The following is a 27,586-nucleotide window of genomic DNA, read 5'->3' as shown; positions in this document are numbered from 1 at the left end:
CTGTTTGCTCAGCAAGGTGTGGAGTGCTCTCAGCACATCTTCCCAGGTGACCATGCCTCCATGCGCCAGGTGATCCCCAGTATGGAGCAATAGTGAGGTGCTGGACCTCATCAGTGTTTTGGGGGAGGAAGCTGTCCAGTCCCAGCTGTGCTGCAGCCATCGGAATTACGATACCTTTGGGCAGATATCAAGGGACATGATGGAAAAGGGCCATGATTGGGATGCACTGCAGTGCAGGGTCAAAGCGCGGGAGGCAAACCGCCGCTGCCCCTGTGACCTGCCATTTCTACAAAGAGTTGGACGCAATACTTGGGGGCGACTCCATCTCCACTCTGAAGACCACCATGGACGCTTCAGAGTCGAGTTCAACAAGGCAGGAGGAGGAAAGCAGGAGTGTGGGAGCTGAGGAGGAGGGGGACAGCCCGGCATCCCTAGATGCATTTAGCCAGGAGCTGTTTTCAAGCCAGGAGGAAGGTAGCCAGTCGCAGCAGATGATGCTTGGGGAAGAACAAAGAGCAGAGGAGGTGCCTGGTAAGCGGCTTTTATTCTAGGAAGGAAATTGTTCAGTGGGGGCAAGGAGCGTTCGGGCTGCATGCATGCCTAGATGCGCAATAGGGCGTTGATGTGCTCTCTCTCATCGTGGTAGTCGGCTGCAGTGATCTTTTCAAAGGTCTCATGCAGAACCTGGGCAATCTGCTTGCACAGGTTCCTTGTCAGAGCTACTGTACTCCTTGTCCCAATAAGGCTAATGTCTGCGGCACTGTGCCATGATGGGCTGGGAGACCATTGCTGCACACGGGCAAGCTACATATGGGCCAGGGCAGAAGCCGCATTGTAGTAGAAGACCCTCCCTTGCTTTCCAGTTCATCCTCAGCAGCAAGATATCTTCCAGGAAGAACTCATCCTGTGGAAAATTTGGGGACAGTGTTCAGTATAGGGGCCCCCCGCAGCTGTTGGCTCTCCACAAGGCGCACAACCCTAGAGGACAGTACAGCTGTGAAACAATCAGTCCCCCTTGCTCCTGTGCTTACTCACCATTTTGAGGCTCCTGTGGGTTATGTGCCCTCACTTTGGGATGGGCAATTTCTGCTATTGTGTACACTGTGCTTGTCTTTAAGTATGGCCAAATCATTGCTCTGTCTGGTGTGAACAATGCTGCCTCTGTTAAGTGTTGCATTTTGGCTTTACAGATGCAACCTTAATATCCCAGCCGTCCTTGTAATCAACGGCCGAAAGACTCCAAAGAATCAGGAAACGTACTCGAAAAAGCAAAGAGGACGTGCTGCATGAAGTGATGCAGCAGTCCATTAATGAAAATCAAAAAGTGCAGGAGTGATGGGAGAGTGAAAGGAGGGTCCGCCAGCAGAATGTGGATTGCTGGCACCAAAGCACGGAGCGGCTGCTAAGCATCTTGGAGTGCCAAGCGGACGCCATACAGGTGCTCATAGCAATGCAGGCAGAGCACTTCCGTGCCCGCCGCCACCCCCCCCCCCCCCGCAGTCCTTGTCCCAAAACTCTTTCCCTTGTGCCTCCATATCATTGCCAAACCACTTTCCCCAACATCTGGGTTCTTATCGCCACCAGCTGCCTTTAACACCTGTGGCTTCACCACCTAGCCCTGCAAACTACAACCCTTACCCACTGCACTCAACCCCTATCACAATGCATTTTAGCCAGTCTGAAGTGCAGCACTCATTGCACAGCACTCCAGACAGGAAGGCTGAGTATGATAACAGGACATACGCAAATCTGTAACTTGTAATTCAGAGGTCTGAATCTGAATTGTTGCTTCCACCAATTCTGCTGGCTTTTTCTCATAGTCAGTCAACAAGACCTTTGTCTTATAAAAGCTGAGCTTCCCCCAGCTAGCTGTCATTCAAATCTTAATCCTTACTGGATGCTGAGGGAAGCCTACCAACTCCACCATCCAAAAGTGTGATTTACGACATTTAGAGGTAAAAGCACACTGCAGCTTGCACTGCCTCAGTATCTTCACTATTAGCCTCATATGCATATTGAAGAGGAGGTGTGACGAAGAAGGAACTTGTGGCACTCCACATGAAAGAGCTCTTGAAATAGAGGTACAATAGTTTAATACTATCCTCAGGGCCTCTTGAATAGAAAGTGGAGCCATTTAGGAACAACTTTGTGTGTCCTAATTAATATCAGCATGCATATGAAGAATACCATGTGATCAGGGGTTACAGAGGCAGATGATAAAGATAGAACTGGCAAAACACCAAAGGAGATTAACCAACAAGATGACTTCAGTTGCTGAACCAGTACCATACCTAAAGTAAGTATGACAGGGAATCAGGAAATTGTGTAACTCAAGGTGTTGCCAGAGTTGCCTTAACACCACCTTCTTAAAAATCTTGCATTAAAATGGGTAATTCAGGACTGTACAGTAATATGATGCTCTCAGCACCAAGAGATGGTTTCCTGAGCAAAGGCTTTCACAATCTATTCTTTAAGAAAATACTGGTGTCTGGCCCTCCCAAAGTGAGGTGTTTGCAAACTCTTCTAATTAGCATCTCCCTGCAGGATGTTCTCAGATGGCGATATGGGTCCAATTTGCATGTTATAACTCAATACTCCCAAGTGCTGATAGATCCTTAATGATGGATGCTGGCTGAAATTCAAGCAGGAAAGACTATGCAGTCACCAGACACAGTTCTTACACTATATAAGTAATCCAATCCCATCCAAATTTTAGAAGCCTTATTTGAGAAATAGACTGGAAATTCTTCACAGCATCTTATACTTATTTTCAGAGTCAAGTAAGTATAGACCATGAAGAATCGAAGTTGTTCACTACCCAGAATCTGCTTTCACTGGTTGGGACTTTGAGGATGTTATGGATGAGACAAATACTGTTCTTCATTCTTGGGCACAACAGTGGCATGATACTCTCCTAAGCAGAGCTCCAGCATTTCTCTTTCACTGTAGCCAAACAGATTAGTCATTGTGTTGCAGACTAACCAACAGACTTTTGCAGCTTCTGATGTGAAAAAGGAGTCATCTGATCAATTGTGCATGGCAGGTGCTTGAAACTTCTTGAGCACATTCGGCAAACAAGCTGCACAAAATGTTTTATCTTTATATAACACCTATCAATGCATCTTCGGGCTTCTGATTTAGCAAACATTTCTTACAGAAAAAGAAAAGGAGTACTTGTAGCACCTTAGAGACTAACCACAAGTACTTTTCTTTTTGCGAATACAGACTAATACGGCTGTTACTCTGAAACATTTCTTACAGACCTACCCCAAGTTCCTTTTGTGAGATAGAGTATTCTTGTGTTGGGGGTCACATGTTAGGAAATTTAGTGGAGTTGAAACTCTTCTTCCAAACTTACTGCCTCACTATGTGTGTGCATGCTAGATCAAGGCTGTATTAAGGCATAGACACAATAGGCTCATGCCTATGGGCTCCTCTTCTGGAATCTTGTGATGAGGGCAGAATCTTTGCTTTAATCTTTTTAAATTAAGTTTTAAGATCTCAGAGTTGCAGTGTGAAGCTTGAAATGTGACTCAAGGGTAACTAAGGCTAGCATGCCTGCCTGATTCTGCACGCAGCCTAAAATTATAGCTCTGAAAGATGTGAACTGTCAGCACTACAGCACTCTAACGGAAGACTCCATGGCAGCAGGAAAAGAATATAACAGCTCTGGCCTACCCACCCAAGCTGAATTTTGTAATGAGTGTCTCATTCAAAAAGGCAAGACGAAGTTAAGATAATAAAAATGGCCATACTGGGGAAAACCAATGGTCCAGCTAGCCCACTATCCTGTCTTCCAATAGTGGCTCATGCCAGATGCTTCAGCGGAAATGAACGGAACAGGGCAATTATCAAGTGATCTATCCCCTTTCATTCAGTCCCAACTTCTGGTAGTCAGAGGCTTAGGGACACCAAGAGCATGGGGTTGCGTCCCTAACCTACTTGGCTAATAGCTATTGATGGACCCATCCTCCATGAACTTACCTAAATCTTCTTTGAACCCAGTTATGCATGTGGCCCTCACAATGAGTTCCACAGATTGACTGTGCATTGTGGAAACAAGTACTTTCTTTTGTTTCTTTTAAACCTGCTGCCTATCAGTTTAATTGTCCTTGTGTTATGTAAAGGGATAAATAATGCTTCCTTTTTCACATTCTCCACAGCATCTGCTAATCATCTTTTCTAAGATGAACAGTTCCAGTCCTTTTAATCTCTCCTCATATGGAAGCTGTTCCATACCCCTAATAATTTTTTGTTGCCCTTCTCTGTACGTTTTTCAATTCTAAAAGACGGAGCAACCAGAACTACACACAGTATTCAAGGTGGGTGGGCATACTGTGGATTTATATAGTGGCGTTATGATCTTTTTCTTTTTTCTTTTCTCTTCTTTTCTCTTCTTTGATTCCTAACAGTTAGCTTTTTTTGACTGTTGCTGTAAAATGAGTACATACCTTCAGAGAACTATCGACAACGACACCAAGACTTTTTTTTTTTTGGGTGGTAACAGCTAATTTAGACACCATCATTTTGAAAAAAAAGTTGGGATTTTGATTTCCAGTGTTCATTATTTTGCATTTATCATCATTGAATTTCATCTGCCATTGTGTTGCTAAGTCATCCAGTTCTGTGAGATCCCTTTGTAACTTCCCAGTTAGCTTTGGACTTAACTACCTTGAGTAATTTTGTATCATCTGCAAACTTTGCCACCTCACTGTTTTACCACTTTTTCCAAATCATTTATGAATATGATGAACAGCATTGGTTCTAGTACATATCCTTGGGGGACCCTGCTATTTATCTCTGTCCACTGTGAAACTGACCATTTAGTCTTATCCTTTGTTTCCTATCTTTTAAGCAGTTACTGATCCATGAGAGGACTTTCCATGTTACCCCATGACTGGTTACTTTGCTTAAGAGCCTTGAGTAAGGGACCTTGTCAAAAGCTTTGTGAAAATCCATGTATACTATATCAACTGGATCACCCTTGTCCACGTGTTTGTTGACCCACCTCATAGGATTCTAGTAGATTGGTGAGATATGATTAACCTTTACAAAAGCAGTGTTGACTCTTCTCTGACATTCCATGTTCATCCCTGTGTCTGATAGTTTCAACAAATTTGCCGAGTACAGAAGTTAGGCTTTCCGGCCTATAATTGCCAGGATCACCTATGGAGTTTTCTTAAAAATTGGCATTATATTATCTATCTGCCAGTCATCAGGTACAGAGGCTGATTTAAGGGGTAGGTTACCTACCACAATTAGCAGTTCTGCAATTTCATATTGGAGTTCCTTCAGAACTCTTGGGTTAATACCATCCTGTCCTGGTGACTTATTACTGATGAATTTATCAATTTGTTATAAAACCATCTCTAGTGACACCTCTATCTGGGACAGTCCCTCAAAATTGTCATCTAAAAAGAATATTTCAGGTGTGGGAATCCTCCTCACATCCTCTGTAGTGAGGAGGATGCAAAGAATCCATTTAGCCTCTCTGCTACTGCCTTGTCTTCCTTAAGTGCTCCTTTAGCACCTCAATTGTCCAGTGAGAGCATGGATTGGTTGACAGACTTCCTGATTCTGATGTTGTCCCCCCCCCCCCCCCCCAAAAAAAAATCCAGAAATATTTTTGGGGGGTATTGGTGGGTGGGGTGGAAAAAGTTAGCAATAAGCCTTAAGAAAATATATTGGTATAATTATGGCTCTCTGCACATCGGGGCATCAGAGAAAGCCAAAAGGGCACTACTCCAGCACAACTGTGCAAGAAGCTGCTATCATCTCTTTACTTGCACACTGATAGTTAATGTTTAGGAAGTTAGCTTAAGCTGTGGGGAGTGGTGTTTGGGGTTGTTTGGTTTTTTTTTTTTTTTTGTACACATTGCCCTAAAGGTGATGTATTCAGGAAAATGGGCATAACTATGCCCCTTACTTGCCTTGGCCCTGCTCCTTGTGTCAGGTTTTGTTAGGTTTTACACAGCACAATACCCTTCTCCGCAGTAGCTGGATGTCAATATGATTTTTCTCCTTTCCTTTCCTCAGCCTCTTTGTACTCTGGCTCTTAACCCATAATTTAACCCTGTTAGTGTTTCATGTAGTAAAGAACTAGTGTTACCCCCTTTGACCTGAACGTTTAGCCAAACTTCTGGGCCCTATGGGTTATTTCTGTTAGGAGGAGAAATTAATGATGGAGCCAGAGTATCTTCGATGCAATCCTGTTTTCAGAAACAGGAGGTCTCAAACTAGAAAGAGTTCTTTGCTCACAGCTCCAAGTTCCCTTCAGCCAACACTCAGAACAAAAGTGCTCTCTCTAGACCAGTGCTTCTCAAGCTATCTGATGTGGGGCACAGGCAATTTTTTTTTCCAATGTGCACGCAGACCAGCAGCCAATGGCTCATGGACCAGCAGCGGTCCGTGGACCACCACTTTGAGTAGCACTGCTCTAGACTGTTCCCAGTGCCATTTTCTCAGTGCTTGTTCAGGTTATGTCTGGCTTTCTGCTTCATCTGTTAGTTTCTTTGGTGTTTCTTCTGCTTCTCTTGCTCTCACTCTCACACCCCCTCACTCCATGTACTACAAATAAATCCATCCAAGCCTCTCTCACATAATATATATTCCGGAATAACTTCAAATGTCTTTGTTTTGGGTGGTGGAATGTACCTGTGTTATGGTATGGAGGCCGCTGTTGTTTCACTAAGAAGCTGAAACTGTTTCTCATAGCTGTCTTAAATGAAGGGCAGCATTTACATCCATCAGCTTCAGTGATAACTTCAGTCAACAGCCTGCAATGACAGCCTGCAGGATAGTATACTGAATTCAATAAAGTAATTTTTTAAGATAAAGGTGAAATATACTTTATCATTTATTACATTATCTTCTAGAATTCAAGGTGACACATGCTTGTCCTTCAAATATATTTTGTTTCTTCGAATTTTTTTTAAATTGTGACACAGAATGTATAGGAAAGCAATGATCCAAAGTGTTGGAACACAAAATTACCAGCCTGTAATTAAGGAGGAAACTATCAATGAGAAAAATCTGTCTTATTTAAAAGTATCATAGTTATAGGAAAAAATATTTACATACTTAACAAAATTTTAAAAGGTTTTTTAAACTACGTGTCTTGCTAACTTCTCTTTTATAGAATGCTGTAAAAAGTCAGATTTAATGATTTTGAATTACATAATGGGAGTGAATGTTTAGATTTTATCGTAATTTGAAGATTGTTTCTTTAGCATAAGTCTGCATTCTGTTTGGTGCTGTCCTGTTCTGAGTACATTTACAGCTCTTAGAGGGTTACTTTATTTTGTTTTTTCCTCTTGTATGCTTTGTGGTTTACTTTGCATAATTTAAAATAGTTTCTCTGCAGATTCTCATGACATTGTAAAATCAGCTATCTGAAATGCAGTTAAGGTTTCCTTGAGCTAGTAAGAGAAATTCTTAATAGCTTCTGCCTTTACAACATAGGAAGGGGATCGAGTAGTTTCCAACCTCATTTTCAGTTCAGGATAATATACAGCCATTCATTGAGGTCCAGCTTTTTGGGAGCCACAGCCTAGCTCAGTAGAATTGTTCTTCTGTTTTAGAGTATTTGCCTGTAATTAAAATTGAAACAGAAATAAACAGTGGAACAGGAGATGATAGTGGAGGACCAGCTGAAGTCTTTGAATCTAAAATTTAGGAGGATTCGGGGGTTCTCAGGAATATTTTTGATGGGTGCAATCTAAGAGCAATTTAACGATGAAAGAAATGACACAATGGTATTGTGAAAAGCATCAAGAATGTAAGAGGTATTCTTTACTCAACATGTCTACTTAAAAATTTTTTTTTTCATTTCAAACTCAGCTTTCTAAAGCTCATTGCAATGATCTAAGATGAAGTAATGGATATTAGAGAGAAAGAAAAGTAGTGAATAAAATGAAGTATTAAAAAAAAAATCTTCTGTGGTTGGTATTTCATGTTTTCTGTATTCTTCCCTACAGTGAGTAAAAAGCCAGAGATGTCTGTTAGTGTTGCTAATCTCATAACTGATTTTGTTTAAGAAATTCTGAATATAACACAAATTGAGTAAATTGTGGTCCTTCTGATTCCTTATTTATTCATAACTAGTTAATTAGTAATCGTTAAACCCCTTAACCCGAAACAGCTAGCCTCTTAGCCAAGTACGAAATTCATTTAAAATAAATAAAAAATCCTGGGAACCTCTGTATTACTTTCTCTCTCTCTCTCTCTCTCTCTCTCTCTTTCCATTTTTCTTTTTGTTTGAAAATAGAGCATAAGAAAAACTGTGCCACGGTTCTCCTTAAAGACTGTATCTACTTTTACAGTGAAACAGTTATGTACTTCCTTGTGGCACATGAGGACTCAAAAGCTCTTCTGCTGACTGTGCTTTTGATTGTTGGTTCTCTGCCCTTTCAGCAGGGTGAGTGCATTGCTGCCCTCAAAAGAGGGGTGATGCCTCTGAACTAGAGACTTAATGTAATATCTTTTCTGACAATAAAGATTGTCCGTTTCTTCTTTGGAAATAAGTATTTCATCATCATGTTAACATACACATACATTACAATGGATACTTCAGTCTGCTTGCAGCTTGAGAGCAAAATCAGACCAGGCAGTCATTGGTAGTAGAAAAATTCTCTGCCCCTGGAAATTCCTTCAGTTAAGACAACTTGCACAGCCAGGATAATTCTATCCTACTTTCCGAAATTAGAGAATGCATTAATTATAGGTGGAAGAAAAAAACAATAGCTACTCTTAAAGCAGAGCATATGGATCTTTTCCCCTAATGAAATAAACTCAAAACTTTGCATATCAGTTTCCTTCTGTGTTTTGGCTGATCTCTTTCTTTGCAGTAGGCTGTATTTCTGGACTTTATTATTCAAAGAAAGGAAACTTGCAGATAAGCATGAATACATTTTCTTTTTCACAGATTTAGGATAAAACTGGCACTGTCTCCTGGGAAAAAATAAATGTATTCTCTTACACAGATATATTACTATTTCTAATTAGAAAAGTAGTTCTAAGCACAGTTGTACTTCCTTCTCAAAATCTGCTCATCTTGTATTAATCAGGAAATATTTCTGCCTCCTTTCTGTCCCAATCCAGCTTTTGAGAGAGAGAACCTGATGTTTGTAGTGAGAGTTTAGGCAGAAAGAATCTTAGAGAATTAGCTGTCAGTTCCCAACAAATCTGTCCCAAATACTTTATCTCCAAACTGCGATTTTTGAGAGGCTTATAACTTAGCCAAAAGTGGGCAAAATTTCCAGTCTGTTATAAAATATGAAGGCACTAGAGCTTCTTAACGAAACAGTTGTATTAATTTCTTAACTTGGACAAAGCCAGTATATTCTTCTCTGATGGATGGTTGAATCTTTTTAGCCGACACTTTAACATAAATTAACTCAGCCTGAGGCAGATCCTCAGCCTTGAAAATTTCAGCTCAGGCACTTAGTTTGGCAAAGTTTTATAGATAACTGAAATCAAGGCCCTATAGTGGAAAGTATATAACTACAGGTCTAGCTAGGATTTCCTCACATAGTACAAAATTATTCATTATTTTGATTATATCGTTTGAAGACGAGTGAATCTATAAAAAATGAAAAACCTGTTTGGTAAGAAATAGTTACAATGCTATCTGCTCCCCAGTTTTTCTGAGAAGGAAAAGCAGTGTTTATCCATCCAGGTCTCTGTTGGGGAGAAGCTGATAATGTTACATTTTTGGGGAGCCCTCTTAATATGATATCTTGATTACTTTCCAACTTCACCTAAAGTATAAATGGATGAGGTTCCAATCCTGCTTTCAACATTGCACTGACACAATGGATTGTTGTCCAAAATCACACCCCCTCTCCTGTGGGTTTCCATTATTTTTAGGTAATAGCATCAATCTGAGCTCCCTCCTGAGGGGACTGTTCCTAGAATTTTTCTTTATAGGACCTTATGTCTTTTCTCTCTGTCTTAAAGAGATTCCCAACCTTTTATACGGGAAAGTAGGAGGTGATGACCCATTTGGTCTGCCTGCCAGTCATTTAGCAGAACACTTTCCTAACTCTGCACCTCCATGACACGTATCCTCAAGATGATTTTTAAGGTGGCCAGAAGACAGTCTAGGTCAGGGGTTCTCAAACTGGGGGTCGGGACCCCTCGGGGTGGGTCGCGAGCTGTTAGCCTCCACCCGAAACCTTGCGTCACCTCCAGCATTTGTAACGGTGTTAAATATACAAAAAAGTGTTTTTAATTTATAAGGAGGGGTTGCACTCGGAGGGGTTGCACTCAGAGGCTTGCTGTGTGAAATGGGTCACCAGTACAAAAGTTTGAGAACCACTGGTCTAGGGGAAAACATCGATAAGGAATGTTAATAGATCTTCTCAGATTTTAGTCTGACCCTAGAAACTAGACTTTAAGTAGTTAGAGTTGTATGAGGCCAAAGGCTACTTCAGAAGAAAAGTGCAGTTTCATTCATAAAGAATAGTTGCAAGTCAAGAAGTCATGCTTTTTGTATAGAAAAGAATAAGGGCCTTGTACCTTCCTTGGAATTGTTGAAAACTGGATGTCTTTGGGGTTAGGCAGAAAGTAACATCTCCAAAGATGGCTGAATATTTAAAAAATTATCTGTGTACCAGAGTGAGAATAGAGAATACGAGGCATGGGTGGCCATCTTAATGGAAGGAAAAGTCTCATGGCAGGAAAAGGTTGGCCCCAAATATATTTGAAGGACAACATGGGTCAAATGTCATTAAACTCTCATACTAAAATCTTGTTGTTTTAACTTTTTTTTTTAGAAAGTTAACAAGTTTACAAATCCTTGCTATGTAAACACTTAAATATTTGTGGAAGAACTCTTATTATACATACTTCATTTCAATATTACAAATATGTAAAATGCATTATAACGAAACACAAATATACATTCATACAAAAAACGTTCATAATAAATAACTCACTTCAAGATCTAAGTATTACCACTTCCATAATTGCATTTAACAAATATCTGTAAAAATGTATGTTGGTCAGTAGTGATTGACTGATCTTTGATTGTTTTATAATTACATGTATGCTTTTTGACCCAAGTGGCTAGTTAAAGTTTGGGGCTCTGGGGATGTTCCAGTTGGGAGTAGAAATTGAGGTCTGGTATTTTCTTTGCAGTCTCATTTGTTTTCAAAGAATGTATAAAGTTTTGCTTCTCCAAATGCAGGAAGAACTAGAAATGGGATAGCTTCTTTGCTTATGGCCCCAAGACTTTTAAGGCAGCACCAGACCCAGAACGTCTCTTTCTAGTCCAATGGTCCCCATCCCCAAACTTTTTACTCATACACCCCCTTAACGTTGTCCGTGTCGTGTGTCTCCTCCTCTTAGAGGATTTGTGTAATGTTTTAGTGGATCCTCTGTCTCTTGTTCTAGTTCCATTGCTTGATAGCATTTAGGAAGCCCCCACTTTAATGCCTTTCCTTGCTCTGTTTGGATTTGTACTGGTTATGGCTAAATCAAAGAAAGAGTTTAAGGGGTATGCCTCTTGTTCAGAACTATTTTCCAGAATCTGATGCGGATATGTGATGCCTGTTTTTTTCAGAGGAACCTCATCTAATCAATATGAGGTCTCCTCCTGTGATTTCACCAACCAGAACCAGCAAATCAGTATAAAGATGAGAATGGTAGAGGGGAAATAAGTGGGTGGTGAAGCAGGAGGTTTGGATGGAACAAAGTAGGTGGAGAAAAGGGTAGGCAGACAGACATGGGTGAAGCTATGCAGGAGTAAAGGATTTCATGATATGGAGAGACGAGGTGATCAATCAGAGAACTCAAAGGAGTGCCAAGAGATGGAGGGGAGGAAGGGGATTAAGAGGTCACTAAAGGATATATTGAAGAAACAGTCAGTAAAATAGGAGGGAGACCCAAGGGAGCACACAGACAGGGAAACCAAAAAAGAAGGATCAGTCATGTCCAAGGCAGTAGGTAGATCAAGAAGGATTAGAAAGAGGTGCCCTTTTGATTTAGTTAGAGTGGGTTGTTAGTTACCTTTGTGAGGAGTGGTTTTACTGGAGTGAAGAGGACTGAAATGATCTTTAAAAGGAATTTTGAGATAGTTGGAGAAGGGGGTTTGCCTTGTTTTCACATAAATATGCTGTCTGATTTTGGTGACACAGGAGAGAAGGGAAAGTTTGAAATGGATTTGAGGAGCTCTTGTTTTACCTAGTACATTAAGTGTGAGAGGGGAGGGCCAATAAGACTGAATGTAGTGGGAAATGAACCTGGTTAGAGAAGGGGAAGTAGGGAATCCGAAATGGTATAAGTTCAGAAGGGATGGGGTCATGATGACAGGTTGAAAGTTTAGAAGCAAAGAGTAGAAGAGAACTTAAGAGTTAATGACAGAAATGTGAAAGAAAGGAAACTGACATGAGGGAGAGCTGAATATTTTCAATTTTGATTTTTAAGAAGTTGAAATCCTTATCAGCAGGATAAAAATGGGAAGGAAGAATTGAAAGAAGGGTTTGTGGAAGAGAGATGGTTGTTGGGGTTGGCAGCATAAAGGTAAACTAAGCGGAGAGAGGGGTTTAGAAAGATTGAAGAAAGAGTAAGAGCTGAGAATAAGTTTAAAGCTGTGGAAGTTGGCTTAGTTGTGAGACATTTAGCAGTTGTATAAGAACAGATTAGTAGAGAATGAAGGGAAGGAGACAAGATTGTAGATTTAAGAAGGCACAACACTCTGAGAAGGTAGGACAGTAAAATTGAAAGTAGACTTGATTCAGAAGAATAATGAAACGGGTTTGATTATTTGAAAAAATTCATGAAATTCATATATAATCGTGTATTATTTTCTCTGCTCTGTAAGTTGGGTACATATTTAAAGTATACAGAAAATAGTTTATTCAAAATATATCACAAAAGTCATAAAATTCTTCCACAACTGTTATTCAAGCAAATAAGTAGACTCCCTGATCTCAACAGAAGAGAGCAAATAGAGATAAGAGGGAAGGGTTGTGAAGGGAGAAGAGAAATAAAAATTTGCCTCAGTTTCCTCTTCTTGGGGTTCTCAGAACCTGCATCCAGACATTTATAAATCAAATAAAATCCCATTTTTGGGTCTGGTTTATTGAAAACCAGATGTCAAATCAAAAGAAGCCTTTCCCCACTTTTAGTTTCTTCAGCCCCGTCCTGGCCTCAACAATTCTTTCCCGAAATCCAGGTTTTGCTGTCTGGGGTTTCCTTAAGCCTCTTTCTCTTGAAGCTTCTGCCCAGCACTTCAAGTAGCTCCAGCCAGGCCTTTCCAGGTCCTTTCCAGGTCCTAGATCTCCTACCCTGCTGCCTGCAAGGTTTTCTCCTTAACTGAGCTGCTTATACCCCCGAGGACCAGGTGATCTACAAGTTATCGAAAGATACCTGTCCTCAGACTCATCACCTGGGAAATAACTGTTTAGTCACAGATGGGGCTAAGCCCAATTCCTTTAAAAGACCATCCCATTTTTTGACAGGGGAAAAAAAAAGGAGAAGGAGTTATGTTGAAGGAAAATAAACAGAGCAATGAGAGAGAGAGAGGTTTTTGGTTTTTTAAAAAAAAAGAAAAAAGGGAAAAAATTATGCAAGTGACTAACCTGGTGAATAGGGAATCAGACCAAAGTTAGAGATTGGGGGAGATGAGCAAAAGGAACTGAGAAGCAGACGAATTAAGAGGGATCACTGCTGTGGAAATTTGTCACCCAGGATGTGGGTGGTGAATACTAAGGTCAGGGAAAGAAAGTGACACATGAATTTAAACCGTGCAAGAAAGGAGGAGGGGCTTAGGGGAGTAATAGATAAGAGCCACTGTGAGGCAATGAAATGTCCCTAAGATCTGAAAGAGTAGGGATGTGGCGCAAGATGAGGCAGGAAATAGTGGGAGGATGAAAGGCAGAGCCCAAGGTTGCTGTAATGGCTTGCAGGTTGTGGGAAGTGAGAAAGAGAAGGCAGTGACAGATGCTAAATCAGAAGGAGAGCCCAGAGTTCAATTAATGTAAGAAGGTGGAGAAGCTAGTTGTTGAGATTATGGATCAGTTTGAGTTTCTCAGAGGTTGAGCAGGAGTGTTTGGGGGGGAAATGACTGAATCACATATGGAGCCTGATCTCGGTGCTTTTAAAGGTTCAATTTTCCAAAGCTGAAGGGGTACCAAATCAGTTGGGAGGAATAATTTAAACAAAAAAAAATATGCATGACAATTGGGAATAGTTTAAGAACACTTTACTAGATGCCCCAAAAGCAAGAATCAAGAAAGAAGGCCACACTGGTTTAAAAACAAAACAAAACTACCACCTGGTTTACAGGGGAAGTGAAGGCAGCTAGATTATATATATTTTATATATGTAAAAACAAATCTATCAACAAATGGAAGAAAAGGGAAAATTGGTATTAATGAATATATATCAGAGGGTATGAGGTGTAGAAAATTGATAAGGGAAACAAAGGAACACATGGCAAAATCTATGCCAGCAGAGTTAAAGGACAATTAAAAGGAGTTTTTAAAGTACATTAGGAACAAAAAGAATCCTAACTATGGTGTTAGTTAATTCTATCATTTCCATCTCGTAATTATCAATAATAATGCAGAAAAGGCAAAAATGTTCAGTAAATATTTTTTTGTATTTGGGGGAAAAACCAGATGTAGTTATATAATGATGAGACTTGCCTTTCCAACAGCAACTTGGGAGTCTGTTAAACGACAGCTATTAATGTTAGACATTTTAAATCAGGGGGTCTGGATAACTTATATCCAAGAGTTTTAAAAGAGCTGAGTGAGGAGCTCGCTAGACCATGAATGTTAATTTTCAATAAGTCTTGGAACACAGAGGATGTTCCAAAAGATTGGAAGAAAGCTAATGTTGTACCAATATTTAAAAAGGGTAAATGGGGTGATCTCTGTAATTATAGGCTTTTCAGTTTTTGATTCATTGATCCTGGACATGATAAAGGAGCAGTGGATACAGGACTTTGGTTTATAAAGAATTAAAGCAAAATAATCTAATTACAGTCAGTGTGTGTTAATGGAAAATAGATCCTGTCAAACTAACTTTATCTGTTTTGGATGATATTAGAAGCTTGGGAAAGGTAATAATGTTGATATGCTATGCTTAGACTTCTGTAAGGCATTTGACTTGGTACTGCACAACATTTTGATTAAAAAAACTAGAATGATACAAAGTTAATATGGCACACATTAAATGGACTAACAGTTGGCTAAGTAATAGGTCTCAAAGTGTAACTGTAAACAGGGAATTATCATAGAGAGAGTTCTCACAGGGAAGCAGTTCTTGGCCCTAAGCTGTTTTAACATTTTTATTAATGACCGGGAAAAAAACATAAAATCATTACTGATAAAGTTTACAGATGACACAGAATTGAGAAGTGGTAAATAAATAAGAGGACAGATCACAATTACAGAGCAATCTGGATTGCTTGATAAGCTAGGTGCAAGCAACCAATATGCATGTTAGTTCATGCAAAATATAAGTGTATACGTCTAGGAACAAAGAGTGTAGGCCAGGTCTACAGGATGGGAGACTGTACCCTGGGAAGCCATAACTAAAAAAGATTTGGGAGCTATGGTGGATAATCAGGTGAACATGAGCTCCCATTGTGATGCTGTGGCCAAAAGAGCTAATGGGATCCTTGGATGCATTAACAGGAGAATCTCGAGTAGGAGTAGAGAAGTTATTTTACCTCTGTATTTAGCAGCAGCTCCTGGAATATTGTGTCCAGTTCTGGTATCCACAGTTCAAGAAGGGTGTTTATAAATTGGAGAGGGTTAAGAGAAGAGACATGAGAATGATTGAAGGATTAGAAAATAGTGCCTGATAGTGCTAGACCAAAGGAGCTGAAACTGTTCAGCTCAACAAAGAGACGGTTAAGGGGTGACTTGATCGTAGTCTATAAATACCTATGTGGGAAAGAACTATTTGATAATGGGCTCTTCAGTCGAGCAGACAAAGGTATAACAAGGTCCAATGGCTGGAAGTTGAATCTAGAGAAATTCAGACCGGAGATAAGGCAAACATTTTTTTAACGGTCAGAGTAATTATTCGTTTGAACAGTTTACCAAAGATTGTGATAGATTCTCCATCACTGGCAATTTTTAAATCAAGATCTTTTTCTTCTTCTTCTGAGATACGCTCTAGTTCAGGGGTGGCCAACCTGAGCCTGAGAAGGAGCCAGAATTTACCAGTGTACATTGTCAAAGAGCCACAGATTAATGTCAGCAGCCCCCCATGAGCTCCCAGCACCTCCCACGCACCAGCAGCCCTGCCAGTCAGCGCCTCCCCCTCTCTCCCCGCACCTCCTGATCAGCTGTTTTGTGACATGCAGGAGGCTCTGGGGGGAGAGAGGGGAGGAGCAAGGGCAGGCTCAGGGGAGGGGGCAGGAATGGGAGAAGTGGGGGCAGAGCCAGCGGTTGAGCACTGAGCACCCCCCAGCACATTGGAAAGTTGGCGCCTGTAGCTCCAGTCCTGGTGTCGGTGCCTAGACAAGGAGCCGCATATTAACTTCTGAAGAACCGTATGTGGCTCCGGAGCCACAGGTTGGCCACCCCTGCTCTAGTTTAAAGGAATTATTTTGGCTAAGTTCTGTGGCTTGCGTTATACAGGAGATCAGGTTGGTTGATCACAATGGTCCCTTCTCTATTTGGAATCTATGTGCCTTAGCCTTTCTGATTTTTGTTTCTACATGTTTGTGCTCTTCTCGTGTATTCCTCCTTTACAATTCATCCATATTTCCACTTTTTGTAGGAGTCCTTTTTGACTTTCAGGTCATTAAGACCTCCCGAGGGAGCTATATTGGCCACTTCCTATACTCCTTATCTTTGCTTCACATTGGGATAATTTGGAGTTCTGCCTTCAATATCGTCTCTCTCAGAAACTACCAACTCACCTCAACTCCTTTTTCCCTTAGGTTTTCTTCCCATGGGACCTTACCTAACAGTTTTCCAAGTTTGCTAAAGTTTTTTTTAAGTCTGTTGTACTTATTCTGCTGCTCACTCCTTTCTTTTATTAGAATCATGAAATCATCATTTCATGATCATTTTCACCTAAATTGCCTTCCACCTTCAGTGTTTGTTACTAATTTGTCTCTGTTCATCAGAATCAAGTCTAAAATACATATTTCCCAGTTACTTTCTCCATCTTCTGAAAGAAGTAGCTGTCCCCAACACATTCCAAGAACTTAATGGAAATGTTGCGTTTTGCCATATTACGTTTCCAGCAAATGTCTGGGTAGTTAAAATACCACATTACTACCAGGTCTTGTGTTTCGAATAGTTCTGTTTGTTCTAGAAATGCCACCTCCTCCTTCCTGATTTCGTGGTCTATAGGAGACACCTACCATGAGATCACCCCTGTTTTTTACTTTTATCTTTACCCAGAGACTCTCAACTGTTCTGCCTCTCATCTCCTTCTGAACCTCAGAGTGTGTGTGTGTATATAATGCAACATCTCCTCCCTTCTTATCTGTCCTTCCTGAACAAGCTATATCCCTGTATACCATTATTCTAGTCATGAGACTTATCCCACCAAGTCTCTGTGATGCCAGTTAAGTCATAGTTTATCTTATGTACTAATATTTCTAGTTCTTCCTATTTATTCCCCATACTCCTTGCATTTGTGTATAGACATCTAAGATGTTGAGCACACTCACCACTGATTTCTCTGTTGTTGCTCCTATGACCCTATTGTAATTTTCCATGTCCCTCTCCCAACATCTTAACCCTCTGTTAAGGTTGCCTTTTTTATACTTATCTGTGGGCTTTTGTCACCTGCACCCTTTGAAACTTGTTTAAAGCCCTTCTCACTAAGTTGATGAGCCAGTGTGTGAAGATGCTCTTCCCTTTCTTGGTCAGGTGAACCCCATCATTTCCCCAAAGCAAATTCTGTTTCGTGCAGCTTTAACAATCCCTCAGTCATGCATCATCGGGCTTTGAATCCTCAACATTTAACACCACAGCACACACTTACACTACTTGAGCTACAAGATTAAATACATGTCAGTTCATAGATTGAGGAGGGTCCCCCCGCGTCAGCTCAGGCTGCCTCTTTGTATAATTCAGTCTTTTGTCTGCTGGGCCTCTTGAACCCAATTAAAACCAGTATATACAATTCCCTGCTGAGTTACTTACCTGTCTAGGAATTTGCATTAATAACCTCTCCCTCAGTGATTTTAGCTCCTACAAAAAGCTCTGAAACCCTCCCCCATGGAACCAGAATACCATTGCTAGCTCACAGATACATAGAACAATTAAAGAAATAATATTCTATGAATAATCCATGCCCATAGTATCTAGCACACCTCATTATAATAATAATTGACATTTCCACAGTTCTAACATCTCATGTCTGTCACAAGGCTTGAACACTGAAGAATCTTTAGGGTACTTCCAGAAAAGATGGTTGAAGAATATTGGCAAAGCAGTGTGGGAAAGCATGCTCTGCTTCTGTGACTGGCTTGCTCTATGGAAGATAGGTGTTAGTCCATTAAGGTCATGGTTGTTTATTATTTGTCTTTATTTATAAATAATATATACATTATAAATAGCAAATAGAAGTCGTAGTCATGGACCAGGACCCCATTGTGCTAGATGCTATACAAACCCCAAATAAAAAGGTAGTTCTTACCCCAAAGATCTTACTGTTATAAACATGAAACAAGAGACAGCAAATGGATGCAGACTAATAGATAGATGGGAGACTATAAGAAAACAATGAAGCTATGGTCAGCATGACAGGCAATGATCTCAGCACCTCAGCAGCCTAACTTTTCCATTTCTTTTGTCGGCATCACAGAAAGAACGTTTTAAGGAGGAGTCTGAAGGGAGACAATGAATCAGTTAAACAGATGTTCATGGGGAACTTCTCGCAAGCATGAAAGGTAGCATGATAGGAAGCCCGAAGGTGCTTGTTTAAAAATGTAATTCAGGGGTGTGGAAACTACAGCCCGCGGGCCAAATCCAGCCCCTTGGGGCTTTGGATCTGGCCCGCTGGATTGCCACCGCCGCAGGCTCCACGCCACTCCTGGAGGTGGCCACACCACATCCCTGCAGCCCATGGGGGTGGGGCAGCACGGCAGAGAGCTCCACACGCTTCTCTTGCCTGTGGGTACCTCCCCCAAAGCTCCCATTGGCCAGGAACGGGTTACCACGGCCAATAGTAGCTTCGGGGAAGGTACCCACAGGCGAGGGAAACACGAGGAGCCCTCTGCACCCCCTCCCTAGGGGCCACAGGGACGTGGTGCCAGCCGCTTCCCGGAGTGGTAAGGGGCTGGAGCCAGGGCAGGCAGGCAGGGAGGGAACCTTCCCTGGCCACGGTGCACGCTGCTGCCACCCCGGAGCCGCTCTAGGCAAGTGGCGTTGGGCCGGAGCCTGAACCCCTCCTGCGACCCACTCCCCAACTCCCTGCCCTAAGCCCCCTGCCTGCACCCCGCATCCCTCTTGCACTCCAGCTCCCCACCCTGAGCCCCCGCCGTACCCCTCCTGCACCTCTTCCACACCCCGCACCCCTCCTGCACCTCAAGCCCCTGCACTCCACACCCCTTCTGCACCCTAACCCCCTTCCCTGAGCCCCCTCATACGTCCCGCATCCCTCGTCTGCCCCAACCCCTTTTCCTGAGCCCCTTCCTGCACACCACATCTCCTCCCACACCCCAGCCCCCTGCCCCGGCCCTGCAAGCAATTTCCCCACCCAGATGTGGCCCTTGGGCCAAAAAGTTTGCCCACCCCTGATGTAACTAGTGGGCAGTGGAGGCTGGCATCTTGATTTCATCACAGGGAGGAGTTGACATCTTGATCGTGAATGAGAGATAAGTGGTAGGTTGGGGATAGGTCATGAAGGGCCTTGAAAGTTACTCCTGGGGGGATTCTCTGTGACTGCACACCCACAGAAAACACCCTCCCCCACCCAAAGATTTCCTGTGTTTCCCTGCAGAAAATGGCAGGGAAGCAAAGGGAAGCTGCACTGGGGGAGGGGGGAAGGGCAGAGGTTGACCATGGGCACACTTTCGCGGGGGTGGGGGGGAATGGCCCCCTCCAAACAAAGGTGAGGCATGGGGGGGCACACGGGCTTACATGCCACTACCCCCCATCATTCTGCAAGCACAGAGCTGCGCAGCTGAAGGAGGCTGTGTCTCGGCTCTGCTGACTCTGCAGCTGAACGCTGCTTCTTGGGTCCTAGTGCTAGTCGTTCCCCTTCTGTGTGCTGGGAGCCTTCCTGTTTTCTATTCTTGCAACAGTGAGTGTCCACAGTGGGGCTGGGTAAGGAGGGGTGAGGGGAAGAGGGGAAGGGAATGCTGTGGGGAGGGCAGGGGGAGGGGAATGCAGAAGAAAAGGGGATAGGGGAAAGCGGGAGCCCAGCGTGTGGCGTCCCCTTGGCAGCAGCTGGGGCTCCCCTGTTAAGCAGGCCCATCGAACTCTCACCCTGACAAGCTCTACCTCTCTAAACCTGTACCCCTCTGAGACCCCTCCACCCCAGTGATCCCCAACCAGCTGCACCTGGACACTCACCACATCAAGCCCCACTCCTCCAGTACCCGTATCTTCCCCCCCCCAGCCCCATCTCCACACACCAAGCCCCTTCTCCTGAGCCCCAACCAACTTTACCTGAATCCCCTTTACCTGGATCCCATTGCCCCTGCACCTGGAACCCCGCAATGAGCCTCTGTGCATCCAGATCTCCCATTGAGCTGCCCTCACCCAGATTGCCCCACACTGAAACCTCTCCCCTATGCCTGTATCCCCCCACACTAAACCCCTCCACACTTGGAGCCTGCTGGGCTGAGTCTGCCCACCCACACCTGGCACAGAGGGGCAGGGCCTGGGGGTATTTCTGGGGCAGGCTCAGCCCTTGAACTGTGTCAGGGTCAGGTGCAGCCTCACTGCTGAGTTCCTGTACCAGGAGAGGTGGAGGCTTCAGGGTGATCTCTCACTTCAATGCAGCCAGTGGCCTGTGCTCCCCACTGCCATGGTGGAGCCACATTTATTTATTGACAAATAAAATTTGTAGAATTTTAAAATATTGTGTGCAGAATTTTTAATTTTTTGGCGCAGAATTCTCCCAGGAGTAGAAAGTGAAGACAAATAGCTTACATTTGTGGAATAGAAGAGGGGCCAATGTAGGGATTCAACTAGAGGGGTAGAATGGTGAAAGTGACCTGTTAGAAGAATGATCTTTGCAGCAGCATTCTGAATGGATGTGAATGGGGCAAGATTACATTAGTCAAAGCCAGAAGGAAGAATGTTGCAATAATCAAGACACGTTAAGAGTCTGTACAAGAGTTTTAACTGGGCAGATAAGGCAGTATCTTTGAGGTGTTATGAAGAAAGATTCTTCAAGATTTGAACGTAGCCTGGAAGTGAAGACCTAAGGAGAGGTCTGAGTCAGAGATGCCATGCAGGTTATGGGCCTGAATGACCAGCAGAACAATAGTGTTGTGTCCACAGTGATCAAGAAAGGAAGTGGCAGGGAGGGAGATTGAGCTCTTTTTAGTCATGTAGAGCTTGAGCTGATAGCTAGATATCCAAAAAGAGATGTCAGAGAAACAAGTTGAGATTTCAGTTTGGCCAGAAGGAGACAGGGTCTGGAGTAGAGAGGAAATCTGAATGGTCAGTTTAGACATGATAGTTGAATTTGTGTTTGCACATGAAATTATCTAGAGATAAAATGTAGAGGGAAGAGAGATGGGGATCAAGATCAGAGTCCTTTGGAACCCCCACAGAAAGTGGGAGAGGATGTTGAGAATCCTCTGAAGTTAACACTGAAGGAGTGATTAGAGAGGTTGGAGGAGAACCGGGAGAGGACAGAGTCTCAGAAGCCAACGGAGGACAAGATTTCATGAAGAGGAGCATGGTCGACTGGGTGGAAGACAGCTGATGGGTCAAGGATGTACTCCCCTTTTAGTCTGTCTGCTTACGTTTTATTGTCTCTTGTTTTATATTTAGACTGTAAGCTCTTCGGGGTGAGGACCATCTTTTTAGTCTGTTTGTATGGCACTTACCAAAAGGGGTTCCTGATCAGTGACTGGGCATTATGATAATGCACTTAATAAATAAATTTATGTTGATATGCACTGTATTGAAGGTGAACCTCTTAACTTCACCCTCAACCCAAATAAACATAGAGGTAAACCATAAAGCTCCTGGTGTGCCATGTATGCTTTTAATTTACCCATGCTTATGCTGTTTTCTGGCTGTTATGCCAGAAGCCTACCTGAAGGCCAATGGCTCACATCTTGCAGATACGAGGTTCAGCTTGCCATTGAGACTCCTCCTCCTTCCTCCGCTACAACAAAGAAGCTGAATGAGGTGCTGCCCCTGCCAATAACAAACATTCCCCTTGTAGTTTTGCATATAAATACTGTTCAAAATTTGGGTAGGACCTGAATGAACAAACATGACTGAAAATGCATTGAACATGCAACTATTGTATGTTGCTTTCTTTGTGTAAGGAAAGTTTTAAAGATTACTTGGAGAAATAATCAAACTGGTTACAAAGTGCCTCCCTCCCATCTTTGTGAATGGGTTAAAAAATTAATTGTAAAACTGAAATTGCTGTTACATTATTTCACCTAGATTTTTTTAAATCCCAAATTCTAAAAACACAAAATCTGAAAAATACATTGTCTCACTTCTGTTTGTCTGTCTGTCTAATCAGATTAAAAGAGTTGGGTGTGTTCTTGGACTATACCAAATAAATTTTTAATAGTAGCAAAATTTACAAATTACAATACAGTTTTCTTTAATGGCTGAAATGTTTGGATACTTTTCATGGATTTTAAGCTAGTTTGAAGGTTTTTCTGTAAAATAGGTATACTATGTTACCAGTAACACATGAATCCTATGGCATTAAGCCAAGACAGTAAATGAAGGTCATGGATTGTTTGCCAACTGCACTTGTGTGTGCTGCTTGATTCCATAGGGGACTGGCAGTGCCAAGGAACAAAGACAGCTCTGTTTTTTAAGTTTATGATATGGATCGTTGGACAGAGTTTATGCCTGATTGTGAAATGAAGCAAATGCTGATTTAAACTAGTGCTGAAATGTATATAACTGTAAAATAAGCTGCTGTTCAAGTGTATAAGTTCGTGTTTTTCAACAACAAACTCAGATATTAGTGTTTTCTATCAGTCTCAGAAATAAGTCACCTACATATTCCATGTTACAAGACCCTCATTTTTAAGTGATATATTAATTTTATCTTCAGTGGTTTTATTTACAAAAATATTGTAAATTACAAGAGTAGGGCACACTGGTATAAATCTTTTTATATTGGTGCAGCGGACCTACTGTAGCTGTTTGCACCAGTTTTAACTATCTCGGAATATAGAGGTCCTTAACATGGTTAGTGGATTTTCATCGAGAACACTGTAAAATGAAATATTAAAATGGAAACTAATTTATCATTTACTTTTAGCTACTATTCCATGCATATGTGGTTCTAGTTAAGTATTTTTAGCAAAATATTTTCGTTAGTGTGCAAAAGCATTGCCATAGCAGATATTAATTTTCTTTGTTATTAAGTTGCAGTCTATTAATAAATCTTTGTCCAAACACTCAAACTTGTCAACCCTCCAGACAGCCTTGTGATTTATATTTTAACAAGTGCCTGCCTTGGACATTATTAAGAATTGTCTGCTTTGTGACAGATGTTATGCAGAGAGTTCAGAATTTCAGAATTAAATATCACAAAAATATATTGTGCTTTGTAACAGGCATATTCCAGTTGTTTCAATACTGGAATAAATTGCAGCAGTGGAACTCTTACTTAAAGGCTTAGTAAATGGGGTGCGGGGGAAGGCCTAGGTGAATGGAAGTAATTAGTAAGAGAAGTAGCAGTATATTTTTCTTTAGGGAGATCTACAACTACAGTCATCTTATTAAAGGTTGAACTAAAATGCTTTTTAAAAACGAAGATTGCAAAGTATTAGCCTAGTGAAGGTATAGAATTAAAAATAATAATTTCAAAACAAAATACTGCTGTTTGTTTCTTGCTTGCTTGACAAGTTGGGAAGCCAAGGTTCTGTTTCCCCTGAAAGAGCTGCTGATACCGCTAATAGCTAAAGCCCTGATTTTTATAGGTGCTGAGCCAACAACTCCAAGTCATGTCAATATGAGAAGCTTTCACAGAGCTAAACTATCTGATACGATTATCCCTGAAGCATAAGGGAGTGAGGGAAGTTCTGCTCAGTGCCAGAGAATTGATGAGCATCTCAGAAATGTATGAAGTTGATGTAAATAAAGTCTAAAGAAGTGCTGTTTCTCTTTCTCTACTGCCATCTCTTCTCATGACCAATGTTGGTGCTGGTGAAAGTAGTTGAAATGTTTCAAAAAAAAAAAAAGATAGCAGAAAGAAAATCTAGTGAAGTTAATGTGACTAGAGTTTTTATTTTAAAATATTTCTTTGGTGGGGGTGAGGAAGAGCTCTTATATCTTTGACTGCTGGTTAGGAGTATAAAATCATAGAATTGTAGGACTGGATCTCAAGAGGTCATCTAGTCCAGCCCCCTGTACTAAGGCAGGGCCAAGTATATCTAGGAGACCTTCCACCTCTGATCATCTGCCAGTGGTGGAAGAAGGTACTATCCATCCCTCCTAAACATTTCCCCACACATTCAGATAACTCTGATTGTGAAGAGGTTTGTTTAGTCCAATAGACCCCTTGAAATCACCTTTCCCTGGGTGCGTTCTGCTAAAGATGTAATTTGGGGCCCATGCAGCCTGTTTAAATTGATTTCTCTAGCTATTGAAATCAAACAATTATCCAGTCTGCAGGTATCAGAAATGTCTTTAAAACATTCCTAAAACCCTGATTGCCATATGTGGCAATTGGGTTGAGCCATTCCGATTCTATCACTTGGAACTGGCAGGCCTAGAAGGCCAAGGAATATCAAAATTCAAATTATTTCTGAGGAGAGGTTAAGAATCCCGTTGAACTAAAGTGCAGTTATGCAGCCTTAATTTAGGCTAGGTAATGTCCTAAAGTGAGCACAGATATCATGGTTTGATGCATTGGTTTTGTGTATAAGGTGTCGTGAACTGCTATGGAAGAAACCCTACCCTGAAGAATGTCTTTAGTGGGCAAAAGACCTTTCAGTTCACCTTTAATTTTTAACCTCACATAATTTTATGGTTTCATGTCTTGGTATATTTATTGCATTCCAGTTCACTGTTATGTCTGTCATTTGGAATAATTCAGTATGAGAACAGGGGTAGTCAAGAATTGATTTCATATTATTTTCTTGGCAAACTGTCCCCCTCCCCGGACCTCCATAAAATAAAGAATGTACCACTGTTTTTTGTTTAAAGAGTTTGGAGGAAATAATGCCTGTATGTTTGGTAATCCCAGCCTTCCTTATGATTTTTTTCTACCTGCTGTGTATGTGAACTAAAACTGAAGAGTAGATTATGAGCATAATTGCTGAATTTTTAGAATAATTGTTTGGAAACGGTTTTTTATATTAGATACTGCACCTCACACATATTTTTTCCTCTTTAGAAAGTCTGGTGCATTGTTCGTTCTGTTTTTAATGCAAACGATAATTAATAAAAGCACAAAGCATGTAGAATCAAATTTACAGTAATTTATGGCAAGTTATCAAATAAAATCTGTCATGTCTTTTTGTAACTATATATGTAAGTTGGCAATTCCTGTACAAAAGCAGCAAAACACACATTTTTATTGAGTTGTAAATATTTGGCAGTGGAGAGCAGCTAGGAGGTTGTATTCAGAAAGCGAGGGGAAAAATGTACACTTAAAACTCCCCTTTTCTTTTGCATCAGTTATAAACTGTTAACATATATTGTGGGAAACTAAAGGGCTTCCAAATAGTAAAACCCTGCCAGACTTCACAAATCCATTTCATCTTGCAGTGTGGTTGGCTTGTAGCAGCAAAAGAGGTATAGCTTAATCCCCTGGCTGTGAATGTACTTTACCTTACCGTCTTCTGATCTGAGTGCATGTTGGTCTTAAATCAGTCCTGTATTAAAGCTGTTATCCTGCACCCATCTTTTTTTCCCCCTCCCCAGTTTTAGGGCTATTTGTTGGCACTTTTATAATAATAATAAATAGTGAATGAACAGCAAACTAAGTTAAGTTTCTGGTGTGTTTCTTTAAAAAAAATCCGAATCAAAGCTGTTTACATTGTTTATTACACTGAGATTTGAAAAAAGAAAGTTTAGATTTTGTAAAATAATAATACACTGCACAAATTGCATTTTACTTATCTTTGCTAACAATTAGAGATTAGATTGTTTTGAGAGTTAGATCCAATACCGGTTCTTGTTTATTATCTAAAACAGTTTAGGAAATCAGAATTGTTTGGTAGCAGTTTGCTATAAAATTGTAGAATGGCTAGGGTGTTAGAATCCAAATTGACATTCTCCTTTAGGAGCGAGACAGACACCAGAGGCCTACCATTTGTATTCTTAAACCCTGTCTCTTTCAAGTAAATCGGGAAAGTGAAAACTTGATATCTGCATTTGCTGTATGGCAAGGACGGTAAACTTGAGCTGTCAGTCTCGCCACTAGTCTGGCTTTGTCTGTAGTTAAAATTATGACCCACTCTCTCTGGCCAGCCAAATGAGTAATCGGTAATGTGACTCGTGCTGGAAGTGACTCCATCACCACCTGTGACGGGGGATTAGTTACAGTTTACAGAGCACCGCCTCTTCCCTTCTTGCAACATGCCCTAAGCAAAGAGCTGGTTTCTCATTTGGGTGTCTGCGCTGCTGGAAGCTATTGCACTGCGTTTCCAGACAGAGAGAAGTATCCTTCGAGAGGCTTTTTTTCTGTGGATATCTAGCTGCTGTCTCGATGTGCTGTCTGTTTGGAGTGTCTGCTTGGTTATGTAAGCAGGCTCGGCAGAAATTATCATGACCCAGATCTGGGGACGCAGTAGTGCTTCAGCTGCAGGATTTCTCAGTCGTTAACACCACACTGTTGATGACAAAGACCGAGTTGTACTCCGCCTCCGTGCCAGGGCTGAGACGGAGACAGGATTTGCTCGTCGAATACTTGTTAGGTTACAGCCTGGGCTTGATTTTCATTTCTAGCTTTTCTGAATGTTCAGTGTCAAAGATGCAAGTGAATCCGGAAATAGTTGATTAAAAACATTTTCTTTTGATTTTGAAGACTAAAGTGGTGTGTATGAGTGGGTGAGATCCTGTGAAAACACTGATCTAGAGCAAATGGGAGATTTACCAGATATCTGACTGCCATGACTTGTAAGAAAGCTACTTTGAGACTGTCGAGGACAAAGTAAGATTTATATTTTGTTCTTTTCTTGTCTTTTTTGAATTAATACTTAAGTTTTAGATACATTTTTTTCTTCACTGAGTGTGGAATGGGCTATTTGAGATTTCTCAGTTTTAGAAATATAGCAAAACAGTATTTCACTTTAAAAATAATTTTAATAAAACTCAGTTCTCTTAGGACATTGAGAAAGTGTGTGTGTGTGTGTATATATATATATATATAAAAATATATATATGTATGTATTTGTGTGTGTGTATATATAAGATACAGTATAAGAAGCTGCTGGTAGGCTGTGTATGGTGTTGCCCTTACTTCACTCAGTGTTTTTAAACAGTTTGAC

General features: G+C 41.4%; 1 protein-coding gene across 3 annotated transcripts in view; it reads left to right on the top strand.

Annotated features, from left to right (window-relative positions):
* JMJD1C (jumonji domain containing 1C) overlaps positions 1-27,586 on the top strand; it is a 209,243-nt gene that overhangs the window by 57,966 nt on the left and 123,691 nt on the right. For 2 of the 3 annotated variants that reach the window (XM_077821652.1, XM_077821655.1), the window contains exon 1: positions 26,796-27,249. The exons of the other annotated variant lie outside the window; for it this stretch is intronic. The gene's annotated coding sequence lies outside the window, so the exon portion shown is untranslated. Of the gene's footprint in view, positions 1-26,795; positions 27,250-27,586 lie in introns of those variants that run through there. 3 annotated transcript variants of the gene reach the window in all.

This window comes from Eretmochelys imbricata, chromosome 7, assembly GCF_965152235.1.
Source record: "Eretmochelys imbricata isolate rEreImb1 chromosome 7, rEreImb1.hap1, whole genome shotgun sequence".
In the NCBI taxonomy this organism is placed as follows: domain Eukaryota; kingdom Metazoa; phylum Chordata; order Testudines; family Cheloniidae; genus Eretmochelys; species Eretmochelys imbricata.
The sequence above is the reverse complement of the archived record's forward strand: the minus strand, read 5'-3'. Positions and strand labels throughout refer to the sequence as shown.